This window comes from Phodopus roborovskii, unplaced genomic scaffold (genome assembly GCF_943737965.1).
Source record: "Phodopus roborovskii unplaced genomic scaffold, PHOROB, whole genome shotgun sequence".
In the NCBI taxonomy this organism is placed as follows: Eukaryota; Metazoa; Chordata; class Mammalia; order Rodentia; family Cricetidae; genus Phodopus; species Phodopus roborovskii.
Window position 1 is genome coordinate 9,855,083 of NW_026125059.1, and position 9,918 is coordinate 9,865,000.

The 9,918-nt window shown below is 45.8% G+C and overlaps 1 non-coding gene across 1 annotated transcript; it reads left to right on the top strand.

Annotated features, from left to right (window-relative positions):
- The first annotated feature begins 481 nt into the window (after window positions 1-481).
- Window positions 482-593, top strand: LOC127225492 (small nucleolar RNA U109). The gene has a single exon (XR_007834791.1). It is a non-coding gene; the product is annotated as a small nucleolar RNA U109 (small nucleolar RNA).
- The last annotated feature ends 9,325 nt before the right edge of the window (window positions 594-9,918 follow it).

A 9,918-nucleotide genomic window follows, 5' to 3' on the forward strand; every position in this document is an offset into this window, starting at 1 on the left:
TATTCTTGCCTCTATTGGCCAAACAGTGGTTTATTCATCAAACAATAAGAGAAACATATACAGAAGGATTTCCTCCATCATGGCTGTATGGGTGGTATGCTTGATATGCAAACATGAGGGCTTGGGCTCAGCTCCAGCACCTTCAGAAAAGCTCAGTGCCGTCTTGTGCAGCTGAAATCTCAGTGTTGGGGGGAGGGGTAGAGACAGGTGCATGCCAGGGCTCAATGGCCAGCCTGCTTAGCTGAAAAGGTGAACTCTGGGTTCCTCAAGAGGGCCTGTCTCAAAACCAAAAGTGCAGGGTATGGAGAGGTGACTCGGAAGATAAGAGCATGGACTGTTCTTGCATAGGACCTGGGTTTGGCTCCCAGCACCCATATTAAGCAGCTCACAACTGTTTGTTACTCCAGCTCCAGGGCACCTGCTGTCATGTGTAAATAACTCCCCCCCCCATAATTAAAAATTAATTTAAAAAATTACAATATTGCATGTAGAAATACCTCTCCTCATTCTCTTTGGAGAGGATTAAAAGAGGAGTTCTCGGGGCTACCAACCTTACAGTAGAGGTTGAGTGATAGTATATTTCTCCTACACAAAAAGAAAAAAAATTAAAGTAATAGGCAGGTGTTGGTGGTGCACGCCTTTAATCCCAGCACTCAGGAGGCAGAGGCAGTCGGATCTCTGTGAGTTCGAGACCAGCCTGGTTTACAAGAGCTAGTTCCAGGACAGGTTCCAAAACTACAGAGAAACCCTGTCTTGAAACCACTCCCCCCAAAAAAAATTAAAGTAAAAGGTGGAGTGACAGAGTTCTCCTGACACTGACCCTGACCTCCATGTGCACACACATGTATACACCACACACACATGTAGACAATAAAGAATAAAGACACTGGCCATGAGATCCAATTTGTATAACATGGAAAGGATAGCCATTTCAAAGTGGCCATTCTGGGAGTGTTTAACGCTTTTACAGAAGCATGCAGCCTCCATTTCTAAGTCCAAACATTTCCCTAACTCTGAAGGACAGCCGGGGCTCAGTGGGCAGCTGACAGACATCCCCTTCCCTCTACCCACTCCAGCCCCTGGAAACCAGCCACGACAGGTATGATTCTGGGGAGTAATTTCTCCTGGCCATTTCATATAAGCAAAATCACACAGACTGTAAGCACGTATCTATAATCCCAGCACTCAGGGAGGCAGAGGCAGGGAAATCACACACAGTAAGCTCCAGGTCGGTCATCCATGACGATATCATGAGGCCCTGTCTTGGGAAAAGTAAAATAAAAATGTATGTAATGTACAACTTTTTGTATCTGGCTTTCTTGACTTCTCAGAATATTGTCAAAACTCAACCATGTTGTGGTATATATCAATAGCCCATTCCTTCTGATGGTCAAACAATATTCTATTGCATAAGCTGACTTCGTGTAATCCATCCTTGTAGTTGTTTAGTATGAATGACACCACTTGAACAACGTGTGTATGTGTATTTGAGAGTGTGTTTAGGGTTGTTTGTTTTGGGTTGCTGTTTGTTTGTGAGATGGTCTTGCCATATACCTGAGGCTGGCTTAGAACTCACAGAAACTCCTCATAACTCTTTTGTCTCATCCTCTTGAGTACTGGGGATTGTGGGTATAAGAAGGCCACACCCAGCTTTTGAGAAAATGTCTTCAGTCCTTTGCGGCACATACCTGGAAATGCAATTGTCAGGTCATATAGTTGGTCTATTTTCAGGTTTTTTTTTGGGGGGGGGAGGGGAACCAGGCAATTTTCTCCACAATGGTTGCATCATTTTACATTCCTACAAGCTATAAACGTTTCTCCTTCCTCCATAGCCTCACCCAGCCATGATGCTCCCACCCATGTTTCACAGCCTGTGTTTTTGTCTGTTTGGTGCATGTGTGCATGTTGTATGTGGTTTGGGCACACAAGGCAAGCACTACCGCTGAGCTGCCATTGGCTTTTAGTAACAGCCATCCCAGAGGGTGTAGGATGTGACCCCAGGGTGGTTTGATTTGGGTCTGATTCTGACCCTTTGTGAATTGTCTTTCAAAATAGACACCATTCAAACTCACTGCTTACATTCTGACAAGAGTTGTTTGTCTTTTTGTTGTTAAGTTGTAAGGGTTCGGCTGGTGGTATGTCTCAGTGGGTAAAGGTGCTTGCCACCAAGCCTGATGACCTGAGTTCAATCCCCAGGATTCCAGGATGGAAAGAGAGTGCTGACACTCACAAGTTGTCCTCTGATTGCTACACGTGTGGTATGATGCACACACACAAAATACATTTTTTTTTTTTTTTTTTTTAATTCTATCCCTGGCACCTGGGAGGTAGAGACAGGCAGATCTCTGAGACAGGACAGCCAGAGCTACACAGAGAAACCCTGTTTCAAAAAAAGAAACAAAATTGAAATGTGCTGTTTATTTTTGTTGAGCTAGGAATTGAACTCAGGGCCTTGCATTGGTCAGGCAGGTGATCTGGGGGCAAGCTACACCCACAATCCATTTTTTTTTTTTTTTTCTTTTTTTACTTTGAAGTAGTATCCTGCAAGGTTATACAGACAGGCTTCAAACTTGTCATCCACCTGTCTCAGCCTCCCAAGTAGCTACAATGACAGGTCTGTGTCGCCAGGCCTGCCTGTTTATACAATCTATCTACTAGACTCCTCTCAAATACTGGACTTGAAAATATTTTCCCTTAGCCGGGTCTGGTGGGCCACACCATTAATCACCTTGCTCGGGAGGCAGAGGCTGGTGGATCTCTGTGAGTTCAAGGCCCTTTTCTCTTAAATTTCTTTTGTGGGGTGTTTCAGGGTTTCTTTGTGCAGCTCTGGCTGTCCTGGAACTCACTCTGTAGACCAGGCTGGTCTTGAACTCAGAGAGCTCCACCTGCTTCTACCTCTGAGTGGTGGAATTAAAGGCGTGCATCACCACTGCCCAGCACGGGGTGTTTTATCTTAACCGAAAACCAGTACAATAACCATCAGGGAATATAGATAGAGATGTGCATTGACATGCAAAATGGCTGTGACTGTTTCTTGATGTTTTTTTTTTTTTTTTTTTTTCTTTACAGCGCAGGTGGAGAACTCAGTTTACCATCCAACTACAACTACAAGCTCCGTCCTTACCGCCCTCTCTTTCTCTCCTTTTTTTTTTTTTGAGAGATAAGAGTCTAAGTACAATACCAAGGCTGCCCTTGGATGTACTCTATAGCCCAGGCTAACCTTCTTTATTAGCCTTGGCTTTTATTGCTTTTATTGGCTTCTTTAATTTATGTTGTGGCATGAAATGGAATTTGCTCTACCTTGCCTTCCTTTTCTCCCTCCCTCTTACCTAAAAAAAAAAAAAATTATATTAGTGTGTGTGTGTGTGTGTGTGTGTGTGTGTGTATCTACTTGTGGGAATGTATGAGTGCAGGGTTTCCTGAGCTGTAGTTACAGACAGCTATGAGCAGTAACACATAGGTGCTAGGAACCTAATCTCTTCAGTCCCTCTCCCCACTTTTATTTTTAAGATTTACTTTTGGGCTAGGCTGTGGTGGCACACACCTTTAATCCCAGCACTCTGGAGACGGGAAGGCAGATCTCTGAGTTTGAGGCCAGCCTGATCTACAGAGTGAGTTCTAGGACAGTCAAGACTTCTCAGAGAGACCCTGTCTCAAAAAGCAAAGCAAACAAACCATGCAAACAAAAAAGAAGTATTTATTTTGCGGCCTGGAGAGGTGGCTCAGTGGCTAAGAACACCATTGCTCTTGCGGAGGACCTGGTTTGACTCCCAATGTAACGTGGCAACTTGCAACTGTCTGCAGCTCCAGTTACAGGGGCTCTGACGGCCTCTTCTGACTTCCACAAGCACCAGCTCCCACGCGGTGCCCAGATAGGCATGGAAGCAAAACATTTGTGCACATACAATAAATCTAAAACAAATTTTAAAAATAGTCCTATGCTTATTGTTATTTGTCTGTGTGAATATATACCACATGTGCTCTGGTACCCACGTAATCCAGAAGCGGGCATCAGATCCTCTAGGGCTGGAGTTAGAGACAGTTGTGAGCGAGAAATGAACGGTGGCGTGTGAAGGGGAGCGAGTGTTCTTATTCTTACCCTTTCTGCTACCTGCTCAGCCCCTCCCTCGCTCACTTCATTCCTGAATATACCCTGAATATACTGAGCCCATCCAGGTTTGCTGGACCCTAAGTGTATTCTTCCTCAGGTAAAGACCCCAGGTGCAGATCCCATGTGGATCCCCCAGGTAAAGACCCCAGGTAGAGACCCCAGGTGGATTCCCCAGGTAGAGACCCCAGGTGGATTCCCCGGGTAGAGACCCCCAGGTGGATTCCCCGGGTAGAGACCCCCAGGTGGATTCCCCAAGTAGAGACCCCAGATGGATTCCCCAGATAGAGACCCCAGGTGGATCCCCTAGGTGGATTCCCGGGGTAGAGACCCCCAGGTGGATCCCCCAGGTAGAGACTCCTGGTGCAACTACAGACCTAGTCACAAAGGGAGGCAGCTTCCTATGGAAATGGGTAAGAGCACTGGGCTAACTCAGGCTCCCTCTCCCAGATGTTTATACCTGCTGTCTCTCCTCGGGGGTCCTTGATGACATCTGGCCTTTGGAGCCTCCTGCACTAGGAGGCCAATGTATGCTGTTAGAGGCGGCTGGATCCCCACACAAAGGCCCATTGTTTGAGCCTCTCTGTAAACTGAGGCTCTATGAATTGTGGTCCCTGGGAGTCTTCCTCAGCTGTTTGCCTAAGTAGCCTAAGTAGCCCTGGATTTTCTTTCTCATTGTTTTAGACAGAATTTCAACCTCAGGAAAGCAGGAGAAAGACAAAGAAACAACCCAGAAATGTCTGCCTTCCTTGATTTTTTTTTTTTTTTTTTAATGAGAAGGGATTTTGATTGTTTTTGTTCTTTGTAAAGCACCTAAGCCATTTTCAGATCTTTTGGGGAAACAGGTTTTTTTTCCCTGTCGCTGGGTTCACATACGACCATGCTTTCTCTCAGCCTTGGAGATGCCAGGAGATGTTCTGAACTTGACCTGAGTCCCTCCATCCCATCCGCCACTCCGCTCACTTTTGTTGTTTAGTTTTATTCCAAAAGTGAGAGGAGCCTGGTCCTCCTTGCAGGCTTGCAGGCAGATCAGAGCTGCTGGGGGAGGGACACTGTCTTCAGGGGCGTAGCCACAGGCAAATAGCCCATGCTCCTGTAAGTAATGCTGTATCCAGGTTCATGAAAGCAACCCTAATCAAACTCAGGGGGGTCACACAAGCAGAAGATTTGACATCAGGGAGGGGAAGAAGAGAGAGGAAGGGGAGAGTGGGTAATGAAGGGAGAGAACCCCTAAAATAGATTATACTCACATACGAAACGTTAAAACGGGGAGAAGAGAAGCCTGCATACTGGGTGGAGGGTGAAGGCAGGAGAATTGAAAACTCAAGTGGCTGTGCAGGAAGTTCAAGGCCAGTGTGGGCTGCATTAGACTGGGGGGTGGGGGGAGACAGGCCAAATGAAATGAATTATGTAGGTGTTGTGGATCACACTTTTAATCCCAGCACTCAGGAGGCAGAAGCAAGTGGTCCCTATGAATTTGAAGCCAGCCTGGTCTATACATCGAGTTTCAGGCATATACAGTGAGACCCTGTCTCAAAGGGAAAACTTAGATATAAATGAAGAATTAGATTAAAAAAGAAAGAAAATTTATGCTGGTCCTTGGGGAGAGAGGGCATCTGCTGCTGGATGACTAAAAAAAACTACCAAGTTAGATCTTGGGTGGTCCTTTGTTCAGAAATGAGAAACTAGCCGGGCAGTGGTGGCTCGTGCCTTTAATCCCAGCTCTTGGCAGGCAGAGGAAGGTGGATCTGTGTGAGTTCGAGGCCAGCCTGGTCTGTAGAGCTAGTAGTTCCAGGACAGCCTCCAAAACCACAGAGAAACCCTGTCTTGAAAACCAAACCAAACCAAAACGAGAGAGAGAGACAGAGAGAGAGAGAGAGAGAGAGAGAGAGAGAGAGAGAGAGAGAAAGGAAATGAGACAGAAAAGGATGGGTCCCCTATCCTCTACGCTGACACCTAGCTGCTGCTCCAGTGACCAAAATATGCCTATGTAGGGTGAAGGTAAAGGGATAGATTGGAGTGGGATGCCCTGGGTTCCTGAACGTTCTTATTCTTCCATCCCTGAAGGAAGAAGACCTAAGATTTATAAAGCAACAAGCCTAGGCCTGCTGTCTGGATACAGAGACAAAACTATTAAGATGTGGGACATAGGTACTGCAGGTGCCTTGTGACCCTTGTGGGTCACAAAGACTGGGAATGTGGCGTCTTGCTCTTTCTGGAGTTGACGACTAGGCAACATCTCAAGTGATGCATGAAGGCGCTCAGTACACTTTGCCCTCCTTGGACCTTCACAAGACAGCACCCTACCCGGGCCCCTGTGTGGTCACTGGCAATGTCTATCAAATGCATATGTGTGGGAGGGGCATGGGTTGGGTCTAATTTGGTCTTTCCTGCCTTGCTCCTCTAGATGCACTTTCCTGGTACCCTAGTTACCTCACTGAGTTATGTCTAAATAAATATTTTCCTTTCATGGAACAACAACAACAAAATAAATAAACAGGCTGGCAAGATGGCTCAGTGAGTAAAGGCTGCCACACCTGATGACCTGAGTTTACATTCCAGGACCTGGTTGGTAAAGAGAGAGAACTGGGTCCCAGACTTGTCACCTGACTGCCACAGGCATGCTATGGGATGTATGCACACTCGCTCTTGTGCTCATGCACAATCAGTTGATGTAACTTTAAAATGTTTTTAATTTATTATTTAATGCGTGTGGGTACTGTGCCTGTGTGCACTACTATGTGATGTGTGGTGCCAGGAATCCCCTGGAACTGCAGTTACAGATGGTTGTGAGCTGCCATGTGGGGGCTGGGACTTGAACCTGGGTCCTTTGGAAGAACAGCCAGTGCTCTTAGCTGCTGAGCTATCTCTCCAGCCCCAATTTTTAAATTTTTTTAAAAGATGCTAAACATTAATGCCTTCTGGTTTCTAGTTTGTCTGGTTTTGGCACTGGTTTGTTTTCTTGCCACTCAGCGTGCAACCCAGGGTCTTAAGCATTTGAAACTGTGGCTTGACGAGCTGCATCGCTTTGAATGTCTGACCCAAGATCCTGCTCTGCTGTCTTACACAGCCACAGTCCTTCTCAAGGTAGCTCGCCAAGATGGTTGATTAGTGAGGATTAATACTGAGCTCTCTCCCTCTCCCTTCCTTCCTTCCTTCCTTCCTTCCTTCCTTCCTTCCTTCCTTCCTTCCGAGACAGAATTTCTGTGTAGCTTGGGAGTCTGTCCTGGAACTCGCTTTGTAGACCAGGCTGGCCTTGAATTCACAGAGAACTACTTGCTTCTGCCTCCCAAGTGCTGGGATTAAAGGTGTGTATTATCACTGCTTGGCAGCCCATTTGTTTTATTTAAATACATGTATTTATTTATTTATTTCTATCTGTGGCGGGGGTGAGGGGGTGGGGGTTGCACCATGGCTGAATCACTTGTGTAGAAGTTTGCGGGGAGTGAGTTCTGGGGATCAAACTCACAACTCAGGCAAACACCTTTCCACACTGCTATGCACTGAGCCATCTCGCTGGGAAATCATTTAAGCGTTGGTGTCCACTTACATCTTGTACCACGAACCTGCCTGGCCTCACGCCTCACACTAGTGTCCCAGGACCTGGTGCATCTACCCTGAGTCCCCCATAAATAGCTGTCGGTGGATCTGTGGAAACAAGCAGTGCTTTGAGTGAGTGTTCCCTGCCCTTGACAGCTGAGTTCAGGTCTGAGCTGACATGGGCTGCGCAGTTGCTGTGTCACTAAAATTGTTTGTGGTGGCATCTGCATCCAGGATCTGTTCTCTATAGTTCTCATCAGGACATTTCACAGGTTCTGGACTATGAGAAAGGACCAGGGTATAGAGGTAGGCAGAGAGGGGAGAGGAGGAGAAATGTGTTACCATTGGTTTTAAAGCCTAAAAATAATGGTAAGAAAGTAAGTCTCTCCTACTTCCCAGAGCTGTCATTCCTTTTCTTTTCTTTTTTAAAGATCTATTTATATACATTGTTCTTCCTGCATGTATCCCTGCAGGCCAGAAAAAGGCACCAGGTCTCATTAAGGATGGCTGTGAGCCACCATGTGGGTGATGGGAATTGAACTCAGGACCTCTGGAAGAACAGCCAGTGCTCTTAATCTCTGAGCCATCTCTCCAGCCCTAAACTGTCATTTCTTATGAATATAATAAATATAAATCAAGCTGGGTGTGGTGGCCATGCCTTTAATCCTAGCACTTGGAAGGGAGGCAGAGGCAGACTGATCTCTGTGAGTTCGAGGCCAGCCTGGTCTACACAATGAGTTCTAGGCCATCTAGGGCTACATAGAAAAATCTTGTTTCAAACAAAATAAAACAACAGAACCAGGGTCTGAAAAGACGGCTCCATGGTTAAGAGCGCTTACTGTTCTTGAAGAAGACTTAGGATTGTTTTCCAAAAGTCACCTAGCTGCACAGAACCTTCCAGAAGTTCAGCTCCAGAGGATCCAGTTGGCACCTTCCAATCTCTGAAGGTACCAGGCACACATGTGGTATACAGGCATAAATGCAAGCAAAATACCTATATACAGAAAATAAGCAAATATAAAAATTATTTTAAAAGACAACAACTAATTAATTAATTCAAGCCAAGCCAAACATGGACTCCAATCTTTACCTGCTTTATTTTTTGAGGCAGGTTCTCCTGTAGCCCAGGCTACCTGAAATGTGCTATGTAGTCAGATGCGACCTTGAGGTTCAGATTCTTCTGTCCTCATGGTAGTGAATGTCTAGGTTTGCACTGCCAGGCATGGGCTCTGTGGATGGGACCTGGGGCTTCATATAAGATCCAGAAACTGAGTTACACCCCAGCCTGCCCTCTGTTCTTTCTGTACAAGGCAGCATGTGGCTGTCCATGCTTTACTGTGGTTCTTTTTCATCTGTTTCATTTTTTTTCCAGAGATAGTATCTCAATTTGTAGCCTTGGAACTCCCTATATACACCAGGCTGGCCTTGAACTCACAGAGTTCAGTCTGCCTCTGTCTCCTGAGTGCTGGGAATAAAGGTGTGTGCCACCACAGCCTGGCTGGTCCACAGTTCTTTAAAAATTGTAAACATTGCCAGATGGTGGTGGCACACGCTGTTGATGCCAGCACTCAGGAGGCAGAGGCAGGCGGATCTCTTGAGTCTGAGGCCAGACTGGTCTACAGAGCATGTTCTAGGACAGGCTCCAAAGCTAAAAAAAAAAAAAAGAAATTTTCTTTTTCTTTCTCATCCCCTTTTCTTTTATCCTTCCTTTTCTGTATTCCACAGATTGTCCTTGAACTACCAATGGATAACCTTGAATTTCTGGTTCCCCTGCCTGGGCCTCCAGAGTGCTGGAATTACAGGCATAAATTACCACGCCTGTCTTAACTATTCATATCAGTATCCTCATTCTTTGATATGGCCCCATGATGTGTTCCAGTAAAAGAATTGACAAACCCTCTATGGATGAGGCTTGTGGCAGATTAAATGTGATTACAGATCTCAAAGACTTTTTTGCAGCAATTTCCACAGACGCCCTTATTTCCCGACTTGTTATCTGCTCATCTCAAACACAAACCTTGTAAGAAGAATTGGGATTTTGTTTTGTTTCAAGTTTTTGTTTATATGTTTGTCTGTTTTGTTTTTCAAGGTTGTCCTGGAACTCACGTAGGTCTACCTGTCTCTGTCTCCAAGGTGTTGGGATTAAAAATATGCACCGGGACAGGTAGGGCCATCACACAGAGACACCACAGTGACGAAGTTTAAAAATAATTTTAGGGGTGTGTGTGTATGTAAATAGTGTATGCATTTGCTTATGGAGGTCAGAGGTC